The sequence below is a fragment of the Schistocerca gregaria genome, chromosome 8 (assembly GCF_023897955.1).
Source record: "Schistocerca gregaria isolate iqSchGreg1 chromosome 8, iqSchGreg1.2, whole genome shotgun sequence".
NCBI classification, from domain to species: Eukaryota; Metazoa; Arthropoda; class Insecta; order Orthoptera; family Acrididae; genus Schistocerca; species Schistocerca gregaria.
The window spans coordinates 500,719,057-500,738,902 of record NC_064927.1 but is presented as its reverse complement, the minus strand read 5'-3'; the positions used below and the strand labels follow the sequence as shown (position 1 = coordinate 500,738,902).

The following is a 19,846-nucleotide window of genomic DNA, read 5'->3' as shown; positions in this document are numbered from 1 at the left end:
ACAGGTTGGTGTTAGTGGGAAGTATCCAGATAACTCGGACGGTGTAACACTTCAACAAGATTTGCTGGCCGTGCACCAAGGCATGCCCAGCCACAGGGTGATCCTCATTACCAACAAACACTGTCTGCCTGTGTCCATTCATGTGAATGGACAGTTCATTGCTGGTCATTCCCACATAGAAAGCTTCACAGTGTAGGCAGGTCAGTTGGTAAATCACGTGGGTGCTTTCACACGTGGCTCTGCCTTTGATCGTGTACACCTTCCAGGTTACAGGACTGGGGTAGGTGGTGGTCGGATGGTGCATGGGACAGGTTTTACACTGGGGGCAGTTACAAGGGTAGGAGCCAGAGGGTAGGGAAGGTGGTTTAGGGATTTCATAGGGATGAACTAAGAGGTTACGAAGGTTAGGTGGACGGCGGAAAGACACTCTTGGTGGAGTGGGGAGGATTTCATGAAGGATTGATCCCATTTCAGGGCAGGATTTGAGGAAGTCGTATCCCTGCTGGAGAGCCACATTCAGAGTCTGATCCAGTCCCGGAAAGTATTCTGTCACAAGTGGGGCACTTTTGGGGTTCTTCTGTGGGAGATTCTGGGTTTGAGGGGATGAAGAAGTGGCTCTGGTTATTTGCTTCTGTACCAAGTCGGGAGGGTAGTTGCGGGATGCGAAAGCTGTTTTCAGGTTATTGGTGTAATGGTTCAAGGATTCCGGACTGGAGCAGATTCGTTTGCCACGAAGACCTAGGCTGTAGGGAAGAGACCGTTTGATGTGGAATGGGTGACAGCTGTCATAATGGAGGTAATGTTGCTTGTTGGTGGGTTTGATGTGGACGGGCGTGTGAAGCTGGCCATTGGACAGATGGAGGTCAACGTCAAGGAAAGTGGCATGGGTTTTAGAGTAGGACCAGGTGAATCTGATGGAACCAAAGGAGTTGAGGTTGGAGAGGAAATTCTGGAGTTGTTCTTCACTGTGAGTCCAGATCATGAAGATGTCATCAATAAATCTGTACCAAACTTTGGGTTGGCAGGCCTGGGTAACCAAGAAGGCTTCCTCGAAGTGACCCATGAATAGGTTGGCGTACGAGGGGGCCATCCTGGTACCCATGGCTATTCCTTTTAATTGTTGGCATGTCTGGCCTTCAAAAGTGAAGAAGTTGTGGGCCAGGATGAAGCTGGCTAAGGTAATGAGGAAAGAGGTTTTAGGTAGGCTGGCAGGTGATCGGCATGAAAGGAAGTGCTCCATCGTAGTGAGGCCCTGGACGTGCGGAATATTTGTGTGTAAGGAAGTGGCATCAATGGTAACAACAATGGTTTCCGGGGGTAACAGATTGGATAAGGATTCCAGGCGTTCGAGAAAGTGTTTGGTGTCCTTGATGAAGGATGGGAGACTGCATGTAATGGGTTGAAGGTGTTGATCTACGTAGGCAGAGATATGTTCTGTGGGGGCTTGGTAACCAGCTACAATGGGGCGGCCGGGATGATTGGGTTTGTGAATTTTAGGTAGAAGGTAGGGATACGGGGTGTCGGTGGGGTCAGGAGGTTGATGGAGTCAGGTGAAAGGTTTTGTAGGGGGCCTAAGGTTCTGAGGATTCCTTGAAGCTCCGTCTGGACATCAGGAATGGGATTACTTTGGCAAACTTTGTATGTGGTGTCTGAAAGCTGACGCAGTCCCTGAGCCACATACTCCCAACAATCAAGTACCACGGTCGTGGAACCCTTGTGTGCCGGAAGAATGACAATGGGTCGGTCAGCCTTCAGATCACGGATAGCTTGGGCTTCAGCGGTGGTGATGTTGGGTGTAGGATTAAGGTTTTTTTTAAGAAGGATTGAGAGGCAAGGCTGGAAGTCAGAAATTCCTGGAAGGTTTGGAGAGGGTGATTTTGAGGAAGAGGAGGTGGGTCCCGCTGTGATGGAGGATGGAACTGTTCCAGGCAGGGTTCAATTTGGATAGTGTCTTGGGGAGTCGGATCATTAGGAGTAGGATTAGGATCATTTCTCTTCGTGGCAAAGTGATATTTCCAGCAGAGAGTACGAGTGTAGGACAGTAAATCTTTGACGAGGGCTGTTTGGTTGAATCTGGGAGTGGGGCTGAAGGTGAGGCCTTTGGATAGGACAGAGGTTTCGGATTGGGAGAGAGGTTTGGAGGAAAGGTTAACTACTGAATTAGGGTTTTGTGGTTCCAGATTGTGTTGATTGGAATTTTGCGGTTTTGGAGGGAGTGGAACTGGAAGTGGGAGATTGAGTAGATGGGAGAGACTGGGTTTGTGTGCAATGAGAGAGAGGTTGAGATTTGCTGGAAAGGTTGTGTTCGTGTACACCTTCCGGGTTACTGGACTGGAGTAGGTGGTGGTCGGAGGGTGCATGGGACAGGTTTTACACCGGGGGCGGTTACAAGGGTAATAAACCGATAACATTACTAAGGCTAACAAAGAAAAATTGTGGAAAGAAGCTGATTTTTTACTTTAATTCAAAGAATGTAGGGACAAATTGTGATAGGAAATGTTTGAAAATGTGTTGTGACAATATAAGCAAAATTACCAAGAAAGCTTCTCTACATGGCATGGAATACTTTTAAGATGCACCTTACCAGTATTACTTTTCAGCTCAGTGTAATTCTACGTGTTGTGTAACTGGGTCAGTTAGTAGTATTCAAGCCTAGAGAATGATTTTTAAGTGGCTATAAGTCATTATTTATTGGCTGCTGTCGAACTCCATTTACTTAACTTTTCACAGCAAATATTTCGAATTTTCCTTTCATACCCTTCCACTAAAGTCTCTACAAGATGCTGTCCACCAATCACATTAATTACGAGTTGTCTCCGAGAGTTGTTATGAGATCAGTTATCTTCACTTATTACACACATAGCCAACAATTTTTTAACCTAACCTATAAGTCCAAAAAATGCTTTAAACTTCAGCAGTATGAGTGTGATAACTTTAATTTGAAGGAAACAAAAGCATTGTTTTGTAATACCACTAGGTTCTTGACTGACAATTGCAATTTAACTCAACTCGATTGGCGACATTTCTCCAGTCAAAGACTATCCTAATCCACCGAGGTATAATTTGTGATCAATGTTTATAAAGCGCAGATTTCTGAGTTTAACTTGATCTGAGGCTCTTTTCTGTGATAATCTAAAACCAAATGTTTTATGGAATCGGCCCAGTCAGGTATTAAATTCAGAAACTGAGTACATGTCTCGAGGCAGCATAACCCATGGCATGCAAATCACCTGCACTATATTTGTTCAATATTTGAGGAAGAGAACCCTTAGCAACTATAAGCAAACTTTACACATAGTTTCAAACCTTTTGAAAGCTTTTTCTTGCCAACACTCCTCACAAAATGATGAAAGGAAAAGAGTTTGCCATATTAAATTTTCACTGTCAATGCTGTAAAAAATTCAGCATCGGGCATGATGTTTTAATTCCTTACTATTTTGCTGCTAACGACACAGTTCAGAACAATATGACATATACATGGAGACGCATGAAACACTATCTTTTCTTAAAATGTAGTGGGAATTACCCCGACTCAACTCACCCCCGTAAAGGTTGAATGGCTAACATCAAATATTAAACACATTTGTACTCATTTGTAATGTAACCAGATGTTTGAAGCTGTTTTCTATGTTGGAATGCCAGTGAGGGGGTTACTGGTTTACACTGAATCGGGAGAATGGTCCCAGACAGCTGCAGCAGCAGCAGCAGCAGAGCTATTCAGTGCAGTTCTCTCCTCCTCCCCCTCCTCAGCATCATCATCCGCCAGCTCTGTTTAGTTCTTTACAAAAGCATCCCACTGACCTAATACGTCACACTTGCTGGGACCGAGCGAGATGGCGCAGTGGTTAGCACACTGGACTCGCATTCGGGAGGACGACTGTTCAATCCCGTCTCCGGCCATCCTGATTTAGGTTTTCCGTGATTTCCCTAAATCGCTTCAGGCAAATGCCGGGATGGTTCCTTTGAAAGGACACGGCCGATTTCCTTCCCCATCCTTCCCTCACCCGAGCTTGCGCTCCGTCTGTAATGACCTCGTTGCCGACGGGACGTTAAACACTAATATCCTCCTCCTCCTCCTCCCACACTTGCTGGAATACATCTCTATGATACTGACGGGGAGATTGAGTCGGTAATTAAATTGCTGAAGACTGAGTTTTCTCATGGATATGGTGGTCTATGGAGCCAGAGTCTAAATCCCTTTGCTCCCAATGTTAGCAGTGTCCTTAGCCACATTTGTAGTTTTAGTTTTTCGTTTGGAAATGTTGAGGAAACTGATAGATTTAAGTACTCAGTAATAAAATCACTTTATCAAAAAGGGAAAAAAGGATACTGCAGTCAGTTTTTAACTTATTTCTATGCTGCCAGCTTTTGCAAAAGCTACAGGTAAGACCTTATATACACGGTGCCCCTCCTGAGAGTTGTCTTGCGCATTTTCTCTGGTGTTTCTGCTGATAAATTTTGCTTTTGCATTTTGTAGTCGGGATGAGCCCAAAACGATAGTGCACCTCACATTTCTGTGCGATGCCTAATGTCGAAGGAAAGTGTCAATTTGTTTCATGTTACAAACAAAATAATTATTAAACCAGAATTTTAGGTGCCCATTCGTCCCAAATTAGTCTATTGCAATATTTGTTTTAGGGACGAACATTAGCTGTAACAATAAAACACGAAGGATAACGAGTACCCAAAGTGCCGTGACCTGTGCTGACTGCTAGCGCCATGTAGTAGCAGTGCCAAAGTACTGGTTATTCTTTGTTTTCTAATGTTTATGCTAATAAGGTATACCACGTTTTTCGTAATTGGAAAGAAACTGGTGCTTTCTGTCAGCACTGGACATCATGTGAAAGATATTACAGCTGTATTTGTTCGCACTGACTCCAGCTAAATGTAGCAAAAATGAAATTCGTATATCTGTCAGAACATCAGAGAAAATATGCATGACTTCTCTTAAGAGGAACACCTTGTATATAATTTATCATTTCAGTTCACATAATTTGCTTTCAAATGTACAGTTTGGGTTTAGACGTAGCTTAACAACTGAAAATGCTGTATCTTCTTTTTCTCTTTGAGGAACTGGAGGATTTAAACAAAAACTTGTGAACATTAGATGGCTTCTTTGATTTAACTAAGACAATTCATGGTGTTGATAACAAAATATTGCTGTAGAAGTTGGACTTTCATGGAATCAGAGCAGTAGCTCTCAGTTCGTTCTTCTCATACTTTAAATCGCCATTCTCCTTAGTAATGAGAATAGCTATGATATGAGGTAGCATCTGATTTGGGTATGGTTAAGTTGGTAGGAGTAGGGGGGGGGGGGGGGGGGGTTAATGACAGGTCCACTACTGTTTCTCTTTACATATGACTCAAGATTGTAAAATCTGTTATTGATGACACAAGCTTGCTAGTGAAGTACGTTGTGTGTAACATAGCACATGTATTAAATTGTGCAGTTGAAGGCATAAGTTTATGGCATGTAGAACACACATTTAGGTGACAGAAGTCATGGAACAGTGATATGCACATATACAGATTTCATTAGTATCACATACACAGGGTGCGAAAGGGCAGTGCATTGGCAGAGGTACAATTTTTACTTAGACAATTCATGTGAATAAGTCTCCAACATGATTATGGCCACACACCCGGAATCAACTGACTTTGGAATGATAGTAGTAGCCAGACGTATGGGACATCCCATTTTTGAAATTCTTTTCAATATTCTGAGATCCATAGTGTCGTGAGGTTGCCTAAAATACCAAATTTCAGGCAGTGCCTTGCACAGTGGACAAATTAGTGGCCAATGGCTTTCACTTAATAACCAAGAGCAGTGGCATTTACACAGAATTGCCGACACTAACAGACAAGCAACACACATTGCAATAACCACCGAAATCAATGTGGGATCTATGACAAACGTATCTGCTGGAACAACGCGGTGAAATTTGGCATCTGTTGGCAGTGGCAGCAGGTACCGATGCGAGTGCCTATGTTAACAGCATGACATCGCCTGCAACACCTCTCCTGGACTCGATGACCATATTGGTTGGACCCTAGATGACTGAAAAACTACGGCCTGGTCAAATGAGTCCCAATTACACTTGGTAAGCACTGATGTTAAGGTTTGAGTGTGGCACAGACACCACAAAGCCATAGACCCAAGTTGTCAACAAGGCATTGTACAAGCTGGTGGTGGCTCCATAATGGTGTGGGCCGTGTTTACATGGAATGGACTGGGTCCTCTGGTCCAAGTGAACTGAGCATTGACTGGAAATAATCATATTTGGATACTTGGAGAACATTTGCAGCAAACAACAGTCGAATTTTTATTGATAACAATGTGCCATGTCACTGGGCCACAATTGTTCCACGCATGAATCCGATCAGACATTCATGGGACACAATTGAGAAGTCAGTTTGTGCACAAAATCCTGCACCAGCAACACTTTCACAATAATGGACAGCTGTAGAGGCAGTGTGGCTCATTACTTCCGCAGGGGCTTCCAACGACTTGTTGAGTCCATGTCATGCATCGTTGCTGCATTACATTGGGTAAAAGGAGGTCCGACACGATATTAGGAGATATCCAGTGACTTTTGTCATATAAGTGTAAATTGATGCTAAAGTACAGTAAGATTCAGTTTTTACCGTTTCTAACACGCAATTCAACTAAAACTGACATTTTGATTATATAGCATGGGCAGATGATGAGTGAGTGTGAACAATACAAATTTCTAGGTTTTCGGATAGATATTAAGCTGTTATGGAAAGTCTTATGTTCAGAATCCTGTTCACAATTAAATGCTGCTGTATTTACCTTTAGAACAGTGTGTGCAGTAAGTGACAATTCCACATGAAAATTAGTCTACTGTGCTTATTTTCATTTGCGTGTGACATGTGGAATTATATTCTGAGAAACTGTTCCCATTTGCAGAGAGCACTTTGGGCTTAGAAACTATCAGTCCACAAACATTTTGTCAACCCCTGCTCAGAAGCCTGGGAATTCTGACACTGACCTCTCAATATATATTTTTGTTAAGGTCATTTGTTGTTAACGGTGTAATATGAACTTATTTCCAAGAAAAATGTCACTTAGTTAATACTAGGCATTAATCTATTCTCCATTTGAATTGCACAGTATTCTGCCGCCATGAGAAAATCTTGGGCCATAATCCTCACACTTTCAAGTCAAAGTGAAGAATATTGTAGGGGCTCGTTCCTTCTATTCTGTCAAGGAATTCTTGGAAAAAAATTAAGCGAATTCCGATTGCATTGTTGATTATGCTAATATATACTCAGCAGCTTGTCTTCTGCATAGGATTTGTGTAAATTTTATTTTCTTTATTATTAACTTTTGTGCTGTAATTTCATGTACGGACTTGTTCAGTAACCATAGAAAGTGGCTATTCAGTTTTGTTCTAAGTAACCAGAAATGTAAATAAAATACCTGTGACAGCATTCAGGGAAATATCCATCAGCATGTCCTTCTATGGCAACTAATATGGACCCGTAGCCAACAATTGTAAATTGGTTCAATACAGTCTGCTGATTTACACTATCCCGGGCAGCAACAAACAAGTGCATAGCCTGTAAAATATTCTTTCTCATTGAGTCCTTTCTTTTGAGGAGTGAAATCAGTGACCTCTGCACAACAGCCATTTTGTAGGTAGCTTCTACTGGTCCAAATGTTGCAGGTGACTTCTGCAGTTGGCAATTGTTGCAGATGACTTCTGCAGTTAGCAAGAATAAATACATCATCAGTGATCCTCAGGAGAATCATTACCTGAGTGTGAACAGGGCATCTGTCAGTGTAATTAGGATGATCTTTCTTCCTGCTGCACCATCTCGATTTTATGTCTGTGGCAATGATTTATGTTTTTAAATCACCTCTGTGTTTAAAATTTTCGTGTTGGTCATAGTGGCAGTTTTCGCTGCACTACTATTATCACACAGCAAGGTTGTCGTTCTTTCTTTGCCTCTGTGAATTTTTTGTCCCTGAATAGAATAGGCCTAAGCTCTTGAGCGGGGAAAATAAAAAAAAAAAACAAAAATCAGGCAGTTTCTCCTGAGTGAGAGACTGCTATGTAGAGATGATAAAGTGTGCTGTTCCCTTGTACAGTTTTTGTAGCTTATTGCCACTGTTACTGAAACTTCAGTTTCTTACCATCCTTACCTCTGTGAGGAAAGAAATACACACTTTTGGGTTTTGTTGTAGGCTTCTTGAATCTTGCTGAACATTGGCATATGGACTAAGTTTCATATTGGGTAATGTACATAGTTTTGATTTTAATTTTAAACCTGAAACTTTCTAGAACCTGAAAAGATTCATGATGGTATAATGAAGAAACCCCCAAGGCTTCAATCTGCTTTCTGGAAAGAATTAAAGAAATGATGCAGCTGCAACCACAGAACTACAACTCTGCTTTTTCTGCCCCCTATGCCACTTTAACTTCAGAAACATTGTGTGTAACACATCAGAATTGAGAGAACTGAAGGGAAAACTGCATGTAGCCTACACACAATATTTTCATATAACTGTGAATGTTTTGACTTGAACTACACAATTAGTTTGAAGGTGTGCAGATTCCTATAAAAGATGAAACATGATCATTCTCCCTTTTTGTCACTGAATAGCTGTGATTTTCTGCATTAAGGAATGCTTGCTTACTTTTCAGTTTGTAACGCACAAAGAAGATTGTCAAATCATATTTCTTTGCCCTGTACACAGTGATTTAATTTTGATTGTATTCATGATCACAAATAATTGAGCTTCTGCTGAATCATAAGCTTTCCTCTTTTCCTTTGTGTTACTGCAGAAAATTTTCACAGTGTAGAATTCAAAATTCCATTAACACAATGCGATTGGCATGCTTTCTTAGTCCTCAGTGGCCCCTAACCAATCAGTATTACTGCACATTATTTGCAATTGTGCTATAATATTCAGTGTGTGTAGGTTAAATTGAGAGATCTTGCTGTAATATTGAACAGATCAAAACCTTTCAGTTGTATTGCACTACCTGAGAAATAGTGTGCCTTATGTGCGCAGTATTGACTGTATTCTTGCCCATCTCTCCCGTACCTCAATGAAGTACAGTCTCTCATCTTTTTTGTGTTGATTGATGTGTTTATATACAAAAACGATTTAGAAACAAGAAGAAAGATCATAGCCATTTATCTTGTTCTGCTTGAAAGAAAGTAGAACAGTTACCACAGCAACAGTGTCATGATCTTGCAAAATTTTGGACCAGACTACAGATTGCACATTTTTATTTAGCAGTCTAGGAAGAACTTCAGTAATGTCATGCACTATTATTGTACAGTACTGTTGACTGTCTATAGGTTGCTTAATGGCAACATTTTCTTCAAGGTCGTATCACATGACCTACTGCGAAATTGGCATTTGTTCAAAATTATAGCCCAAAAAATATAACCTACCTAGTGACGACAAGAATTGATAGTGAATTACAGACATTTTCCCTATCAGTTGTTTAATGTATCTTGGTTCAAAAATGAAAGGAGTAGCCACAAACTCTCAAATGAGTTTTATCAGAACAGGGTTTCAGCGTACAAAATGTTTGATATTTTTCCCTTAAAAGCAGACTTTTTTTTTATATAAAAGTGAGTTTAATTAAAACTGAATTTCAGTAAATTTCTTCTTATTCCAATTTCATTAGGACCAAAGAAAATTTTGTTAAAATTGGGATTCCTTAAAAGCAATCCAACTTTGATTCCTTCTGCCTATACCCTAGTAAGATTGTGTGGTGATACATGCTGCCAAAAGTTTGTTGACTTGTAACTCAAATGCACTGAAGATGGCTATTTATAGGAGAAATCTATATATGCAAGAGTCATAAAAACTAGTGTGATTGCGAATGATTTCTGTGTGCTTTTCCTTCCTTATAAGTGGGTACATGAATACAAGATTGCTCATAATAGTATTATCTCAATGACAACATAATTGTTATTCAGTGCATTTGTGCATCCTCCCATGTACTACTGTGTAAATTGGAAGAGCAGGTAGTGATGAAAACTGGCACTACAGTTTTTTGCACTCAGGTAGTTGTCTTTAATATCTGTTTTATTTATTTCTTTTCTTGTCCATTTACTTGACGACAGCAATGACAGTATTTTTTTTCTTCTCTTCTTGTTTCTTAAAGAACTTCCTGGATAAGAGTAGGTTCTGCTGTTTACTTCTGCTGAAGAAACTATTAATTATTTGAATTTTGGGTATATAATTTATGGATTAGTGTGTGCTAGGTAATACCAAATGTCAAACTTCATTGCAATTTAGAATAGTTTTTTTAAAAAGTTTCCAAATAGTTACCAAATCATTTTCATATACTGTTAACAGTATTGTCCACTATCAGTTAAAATAAGCCAATTTATTTCAGTGCCTCAAAATACAATAGTGTCATTTGAAGTCAACCAGAGGTTCTCACCTTACGACCTCCAATTTTGTTACAGTTTTTACCATAGCTGCAGCCAGCTTGGAGCTCATTCAACTGATGTGCATATTATCGTGACTAAATCATCATGTTTAACATTGCTGTATAAGTTGAATGTTGCAGTGAAAAATCTGCAGATTGCTATTTCTACTTAATGTTTGGTGCTAAATTCAAATATAACATGGACAAGATCAATAAGTCAGCACAAGTGGGCAAAGAAAGCTGTCACACGCATGCCATCCCAATTTCAACCATTGATATCTCCAACCTAAAACATTTTTTTGTCACCATGTTGGGCTTTTTTATCGCAAGAAAGTTGATGGAAGACCACATGACAAATATTAACTTTCAAGCTTGTTTAGTTGTTGAGACATTTGGACTTAGATTGGGTGTATTAAATGTAATTGTCAAATTTGACTTACTTCTGGGTGCCAGATACCTCAAAATGGTGGTCAATGATTTTTCAACTATTTCCGGTAGAAAGAGCAGATTTTTTATTATCAAACACAAGCAACTTTGTCATAGTAAATGCATATTTGATGTAAATAAATGTGTGAGAATCAATTTAATTTTAAGGACAAAAAAAAGTAATGATCAATATATTTTTCAATGCAGGAATTCATCATCCATAAACTGATAATTTACACTATTCATTCAACTTAATTATGAGAATTAATTAGCAAGCTTAATTATTGTGAATGGCTAAATTTAACATGCCATACACTCCCAGGACGTGGAATAATTTATGCCTCGATTTCATATCCAGTTGGACTGGTGGGTGATTCAGCAAGTGTCATTTGAAAGTATTTTACTCCAGATAAAATGAATTGGAGCTGATTAGGCACCACTGTGGATTAAAGATCAATAAACAGACTAGCACGAAGACTTGTTTTTAAGAAAGTATGAATCACAACAAACTCCTTGCTGCAACCCATTCTTGAAGAAGAACACAATATAAAAAAAGCCTTGAGGTAATAAATGAAGCTTGAAAAATTGACAAAGAATTGTTTGTAGCCTGGCCAGAAGCTTTGCATAGAATGCAGAATGGAACCAAATGCTAACCTGAAGCCATTGTCATAATTTGAATCAGATTACAGTGAAGATATGGAAGTACCTGAAGAAGTGAATGCGATCTTGAAAGATCTTGGTGCTTCTCGTGTCGAGTTTCAGGAAGTTAGCAGCCATGATTTAGCTACAGATTTTGATGCTGGAACCAAAAGCTGGACAATGAAAAAAACAGCATCCACAGTTTATGTCCAAGTAAAAATGGTGAAGATTGGAAGGAAGTTAAAAAAAGAAACAGGAAATCTTGCACTGCCTGAAAGGAAGCAAGGAAAAAAGTCCTAGAAAATGATGAATATAGCAGGATGTGTCCTGGAATCAAAGATTGTGTTTTAGTAGAACTGATGGACAGAAGATCAAGAGACAGAGATGACTATTTCTTTGTAACCTGACAGAACTATTTATCACCTATCAAGACCACAATGGACCTGAAATTGGATTCTCTAAATTCTGTGAATTATGACCCAAATGGCATAAGCTTGTTGATTCTCCTGGAAAATGTTCCATTTGTGTGTGTGTGTGTGTACAATGCATCTCAATGTGAAGCTAATGATAGATGGAAGTTAAATGCAGGAAGGTTACAAATACCTGCATGTAAAAATTGTCTGTAGCTTAGAATCAAAAGACTGCACACTCGATCACTGCGAAAACTGCTCTGGGGAAGATGCGTTTGAACTATTTTTCAAATTTCTTTCAAAAATAGTGATCCTGGAGGTATTATTGAATGAAATTGGTGGGTCCGCACTGACAGAGAAACACTGAACACAAAACAACTTTCAAAGGAATATTTTATTTCTGAATTGACAGGAAAAATGTGGAGCCTCTCATGCCATCACTACACCATGAAGCATCAAAGCCACCATTCACAGATTATCAAACACAATTTGAAAATAAGAGAAATTGTTGTTTTAATGGAGAAAACTATTATTTTGTGGTGTAAGATGATGTGCAATCTTTCCATTGGGACAGTAGCAAGGCTATTTTACACCCAGTCGTAATTAATTATCACAGTTCATTACAGAGGTCGTACAGATATCAAAAATTTGAAGATTTGCATATTCTTCAAGAAACACAAATTTTGGCACCATTTGACTTCATCTGGTTTTGTGATAAGAACATGAATAGAATCAAGTACTTTGTCATTGAAAAGGCTGAAGTAGAAATTATAAGACTACTGGCTCGAGAATAAAGATTTGAAAATGGCAAAATCATTTCTGTAACAAGAAATAGTCTACAATTTGTTTAACGCAATCGCCAATTTGTGCTGGTTGAGGAAAAATTACTTTCTATCAGCAAAGTTTCAGATGATGCTGCATCTTTTATAGCTAATAGTTTGACAGAGCACTGAAAGACCTGAGTCGAAACAAGGCCCCCGGAGTAGACAACATTCCATTAGAACTACTGACGGCCTTGGGAGAGCCAGTGATGACAAAACTCTACCATCTGGTGAGCAAGATGTATGAGACAAGCGAAATACCCTCAGACTTCAAGAAGAATATAATAATTCCAATCCCAAAGAAAGCAGGTGCTGACAGATGTGAAAATTACCGAACTATCAGTTTAATAAGTCACAGCTGCAAAATACTAACGCGAATTCTTTACAGACGAATGGAAAAATTGGTAGATGCGGACCTCGGGGACGATCAGTTTGGATACCGTCGAAATGTTGGAACACGTGAGGCAATACTGACCTTACGACTTATCTTAGAAGAAAGATTAAGAAAAGGCAAACCTACGTTTCTAGCATTTGTAGACTTACAGAAAGCTTTTGACAATGTTGACTGGAGTACTCTTTTTCAAATTCTAAAGGTGGCAGGGGTAAAATACAGGGAGCGAAAGGCTATTTACAATTTGTACAGAAACCAGATGTCAGTCATAAGAGTCGAGGGGCATGAAAGGGAAGCATTGGTTGGGAAAGGAGTGAGACAGTGTTGTAGCCTCTCCGCGATGTTATTCAATTTGTATATTGAGCAAGCAGTAAAGGAAACAAAAGAAAAATTTGGAGTAGGTATTAAAATTCATGGAGACGAAGTAAAAACTTTGAGGTTCGCCGATGACATTGTAATTCTGTCAGAGACGGCAAAGGACTTGGAAGAGCAGTTGAACGGAATGGACAGTGTCTTGAAAGGAGGATATAAGATGAACATCAACAAAAGCAAAACGAGGATAATGGAATGTAGTCAAATTAAATCGGGTGATGCTGAGGGAATTAGATTAGGAAATTAGACACTTAAAGTAGTAAAGGAGTTTTGCTATTTGGGGAGCAAAATAACTGATGATGGTCAAAGTAGAGAGGATATAAAATGTAGACTGGCAATGGCAGGGAAAGCGTTTCTGAAGAAGAGAAATTTGTTAACATCGAATATAGATTTATGTATCAGGAAGTCGTTTCTGAAAGTATTTGTTTGGAGTGTAGCCATGTATGGAAGTGAAACATGGACAATAACTAGTTTGGACAAGAAGAGAATAGAAGCTTTCGAAATGTGGTGCTACAGAAGAATACTGAAGATAAGGTGGATAGATCACGTAACTAATGAGGAGGTATTGAATAGGATTGGGGAGAAGAGAAGTTTGTGGCACAACTTGACTAGAAGAAGGGATCGGTTGGTAGGACATGTTTTGAGGCATCAAGGGATCACAAATTTAGCATTGGAGGGCAACGTGGAGGGTAAAAATCGTAGAGGGAGACAGAGAGATGAGTACACTAAGCAGATTCAGAAGGATGTAGGTTGCAGTAGGTACTGGGAGATGAAGCAGCTTGCACAGGATAGAGTAGCATGGAGAGCTGCATCAAACCAGTCTCAGGACTGAAGAGAACAACAACAACATTGACTAATCTATTGATTTGATATTGAAGAAACTTTATTTGATATTGAAGAAAAATTAAAGAAACTCAGAAGTAGGTTTATTAACTTGCCAACCACACACTTAGGCTTGAGAACCCAATTAGAAACCTTGTAGGTGGTTTGGGAATGTGGCAAGACAATCGTATTCCGACTTGGGATCCTGTATGAAGAGACCACCTGTGATTGTTCTTGAATGGCTACTGGGCATGGCCCCTTGGAAATGGAGTTACCAATTATGGTTGTTATTATTATTATTATTATTATTAATTTTTTTAATTGGTACTAACAGAGCTACTACCAATTTTTCTTGACTGGTAGTAGCAAAGTTACCATGGACATGTGCAAGTTTCCTGTTTCTGTGGCCTTAATGATAAATTGATTCTTATACATTCCTTTACATTAAATGTTTATCTTGCCAAAGTTGCTTACGTTTGAAACCGAATATTATCCCTTAAACAAAAGACACGAGCAAGCACAAGCAAAAACAAGTGCCCAAGAGATAAAAATCTGCTCTTTTGAACCAAATTAGTCAGGGGGGGAAAGAAATCATTGACCGCCATTTTGAGATATTTGTCCTCAGACATTTATCATGTGGTCTTACATCAACTCTCTTAATTAAAAAATAATAAAATAACAAATAAGAAAACATGATGACATAAAAAGATCTATGGTGAAGATACAGTGGTTGGAACTCGGATGACATCCGTGTGATAAGTTTTTCTCCCACTTTGAGTGGTAGTTGTGGAAAATGTGCTGCCTCATTGGCCTTGTCTATGTTATATTTGAACTAAATAACAAATATTGAGCAGAAATACCAGTTTGCAGATTTCTCACTACAATGTGCACATCGACTGAATCACCTCCAAGCTGATGGCTCTGGTGTAAAAAGTACAGCACATCTTGTGCTAAAACTTTACAGAATTTCCTTTCAGATGTCCCTGCAACTATGGTAAAAGATTTAATAAAATTGCATTTGGTCAAGTGGAGACTAGTTCTAAAATTGGCTGATCTGACATGGAATGACTATAGAAGAGAGAAGGTAAGACACTGAAATGAACATTTGAGGCTATGTGACTGATTTTTGTTGAAAGTAGAGTCACCCAGCACTATGTTATTCCTTTTGACCCCAGTGTTATTTTAGTAATTTCTAATAAACATGTACTCTGTATTGTACAAATTTTTTCTTCATCCAGGAGTGACATTTCAAAGTATAGCTGTTTAACATGGGGATTTATTTGAATGAAAGGATATTTAAAGTAGTTATCCAGAGGCAGCTATTCGTTGTTTTACTACATTATTTGTTTTTTTACTTAACAGATTTCATGGACCAAGGAGGGATGCAGTGAGTTGTGTTTGCAGTACCAAATATTGTGCTGAAAAGACAAGAGTGCCCGTGTATACGTTGATGGAAGATGTGATATGTTATGTGATGTTTAGTAGGGAAACCGCAATTAAAGCAACACAGTATTTGTAAAGAGTGAAATTCATTTCCAGTTTCCATAGGAGCAATTCATTTTTCACAGACTTCGTGTATTACTGGATATATAATAACACTTGTGCTTTAACTGTTTAATATTTCATTCATTTATTTGTAAAATAAGTACCAGGAGTCAGTCAAAGTTGTCATGCTATTAGCACATGCTTCTCTAGTATACATTACAGTGGTAGTTTCTTTGTTTTAGATTGTCATGCCGACTCACTGTCATTTACTTCAGTGCTGCATATTATAGTGCACATGAAATGCAGCCTTTATTTGCTTGTGAACTGTAGTATTCTCTCCAATCTGCTAATTCGATCTCAGTATAATGTGTGTTTTGGTTGCTGGAGCAGCTCTTCTGTATTGGCATTTCTGTTCTTCTTAAAAGAGGGAAGATCTGCCCAGTGTCTATTAACAATGCAAGTACTTATTCAGGGTGGAGTATTACAATGTGAAGGGAGCACTTGTAATTGTAAGTTCAGCTTTTTTTTTTTCTTTTCTTTTAAGTATGAACACTGGTAGATATATTTCCATTTTAAAAGCTCAGTGATAGATTATTGTATGTTTTAGATGAAGAAGTGACTTGTGATACTGTGATTTTATTTATACTTTTGTAAATATTGTTGGTCATAAATTTAATTTAAATGGAAGCCACTGAAACAATAAAATTAATTTCTATGGAAACCATGAATTTTTTATACATGCATCCATCATGCCATAACTTCCTGTGTTAGTTTCCAAGGCTGGTTTTTATCTTATCAGAAACATATAGCAGGTGTGTTTTCTTGTAATTTTTTGTTCTGGAGTACCAAAGTCAAAGTATTAAAGTTCACATGACCAATAGCAGCTGCAATAACTCTAACAAGAAATGGCAGTGATGTGCATACCTTTATAATGAACACTTGTCATAATTTTTAGATGTGCCATGAAATGTTGTAATAGATTAGTACTTTTGCACTTAATGAAGGAAACTACTCTTTCATTACTCTTATATCACTGTACATATTGTTTTCATGACAGTTTTGAAGAAGACAATTTCTTTTTACGTCGCTGTGACAGTTGTGTTGCTTTAATTATGCAGTTCCCTTGGGGACAGACTATTCTATTGTGGTAAAAAAAAACCTGATGAACAGTGTTGCAGATAAGATATTAAACGGTTATTATTTCCCTGCATTTATAATATCCATTGTGTAATGCAACTTTTTTTTTTTTTAAAGGATGAGATATGATATTGTGTATGTTAGGAATTCAACAGTATACCAACTGCTAGTATTGTTGTTGACCTGATAATGTTTGTCAGTATGGTGTAAGACAAAAATCTGTCAACTTCCAGATACTGTGTCTTGTACACATTACTGATTTTCTTGCCTCCTTTCATAACTGAATTAATAATTTCACTTAAATTTTTTGGAGATACTAATTCAATGTGACTTACATTGCATAACTCCCATCATGATAGCAAAGCAACTGCTGTGTGGAATGACCCAAAGAATATATTTAGTGTGATGTAAAAGGTTCACAGATTGCAAATTTTACAAAAAAATGTATAGTGTATATTGTTTTCTTCATACAAGATTTACAATTTTTTTAAGCATTTTGTCCCATGGGGATAAGTTGGTGTTCACTTTTTTTAAAATGTGACAAGTCAGTCTGTGCAATGTTCCTCTTTTTAAATGTCCTATGTAAGTGGCCATTGATAAAGTGAAGGACAGAATTATCAATGGCAAAAGTAGTATTAATGTTTTATACATATGTTAATTGTGAAGAGTTAGTCTTCTCCAGATTTAAATAAGGTGATAAGGAAAATTATAAACCAGTATATTCTGATATTGTAGTGCAACACATTTTATTTGATTTATGACCAGACATGTGACATATTATTGCATCTCTTCTAAATTTTTCATCAGATTATTTTTATTTAGATCATCAGAGACTATTGATTGGTTGTGAAAAACATGTATAATTTGTAGTACTTAACATTTTAAAACTACTATTTAAGTACTGAATGTAGATTGACAGAGTTCAGCGTAATACTCCAACAGTAAAGTTTAAAGATTTACCCAGTTACACGCAGATATTTTAGTGGAGTATACAGTGCATGTCAGACACCTGCATGCTTTCATCCAGTTTATATTATGTTGCTCTCTAATTGAATATTTGCTTACCAAATGTAGGAATTATGGGTAGAATTTCATTTTGCTAATATTCTTTCCCCCATACAGGAAGCATATTGGGTTTCCTATGTTCATAAATACACAAGTGTATAATGAATGGTGGTGATAAACAACTTGGTATGAACAGTATTCTGCTTCATGAGCATGATGTTTGACAAGATTGAATGCCAATCTTTCACAGTCTCCCCTCCAGCCACCTTCTGTGTCATAAGCACTGCTTTCAGTTTACAAATCAGTACAAAGTTCCCAGGAAGTCAGTATGAACACAAAAACTGTTAAGTGCACTGAACACTCATTTATTTTGTTTATTCATCAGATTTCTTATTTTGAAGTTAGAATCCACCTTATTCTACCTGATGGTGTCCCACTGAAGATTGTATTCACTATGAACATTATTTTCATATTAGCAGCAGTATTATATTTAATACCTTGAAGAAGAAATAAAAGAACTGAAAAATATTGTATTGAGTGATTTGTAAGCTTAATTTCATTTAATGTTTTCACTTTGTTATATGAAAATATATAAAATTCAATTTCTAAGTTTTGTATATAATGGTAAATATGTACATTATAAAGACAAGCAAGTGTTGTGTTTTGAAACAAGGGTTTACTGTAAAAGTCTTCCAGGTAAAATTGTAAATGGACCTCTTACTTCAACCATTGGCTTTAAGATAAAAAACTCAGCTTATTGAAGAATCATTAAGCAGTGATTAGGGATCCAAATAAGATTTAGTTTTCCGTAGCTCAGCTATTGTTGAACACTCACTCTCTCTCTCTCTCTCTCTCTCTCTCTCTCCTCTCTCTCTCTCTCTCTCTCTCTCTCTCTCTCTCTCTCTCTCTCTCTCTCTCTCTCTACACACACACACACACACACACACACACACACACACTACTGTCATCTGTATTTTGTGTGTGTGTGTGTTTATTTGCTGATCAACACCTCATCTGTAAGGTGAGTGATTGAGGAGTCATCGACTTTTCTGTTAAATACATCTTTGGCGGGGGGGCTCATAGGAATAGAAGATACTTTCCAAGTTTTAAATTATGTTATTTTGCATAGTAATAACATATAGTTTGCATGTAGGTATGGACATATTGGGTTACTTGTTGATGATCATCATTTTGCAAGTATAAATTTCTTATATTTTGTTGAGTGTTATAGAAATTGTGTAACAACAGAAGTGATCAATTGGTGAAATTATTTTAAACATATAATTTGACATAATGGTTGTGATTGACCTTTTTGAAGTCTATATTCTACTTACAGAAAATAATTATCTTGTAAATGTTTTCCAAGGAGCAATATTTAGATGTAGGACGTGTTGTCAGTGAAATAAGAGCAATAGGAATTTATTAAAAGAGCAGTCACAAAATGCTTGTCTTGTTGTTTTTAACTGAATGATAAATATTACTTCACTAGACCAAAAAAGCCTAACTTTTAAGTGATCTCCACACTGTAGTGGAAGAGAAATGTCTGCCTCATTGGTTATAACATTTTAAGTATTCCTTCACAGAATGAACTGTATTTTTCAAAGTGCTGTTTGTCTTTATTTTTATATCCCAGAGCATCAAATGGTGACTTTCTGTTACGTCCACCTAACATACAAAGTAACAGCTACATTTTTTGCACTGTTAACCGAATTGATAGATTATATCCAGTTAAGAATAATAGCCCCCCCCCCTCCAAACACACACACACACACACACACACACACACACACACACACTACAGAAACAGTAATTTTCTGCCCCTTCAATGATGAATTTACAAGTATGGTTAAATTGACATTATTCAATGTTCATTTGTAGCAAGTGTCAGTCATCAGTAACATCCAATAGTGTTTA

The 19,846-nt window shown here is 37.9% G+C and overlaps 1 protein-coding gene across 3 annotated transcripts in view; it reads left to right on the top strand.

Moving 5' to 3' along the window:
- LOC126285359 (protein strawberry notch) overlaps window positions 1–19,536 on the top strand; it is a 263,199-nt gene extending 243,663 nt beyond the window's left edge. For all 3 annotated transcript variants that reach the window (XM_049984680.1, XM_049984681.1, XM_049984682.1), the window contains one exon: window positions 15,668–19,536. The gene's annotated coding sequence lies outside the window, so the exon portion shown is untranslated. The remainder of the gene's footprint in view (window positions 1–15,667) is intronic.
- The last annotated feature ends 310 nt before the right edge of the window (window positions 19,537–19,846 follow it).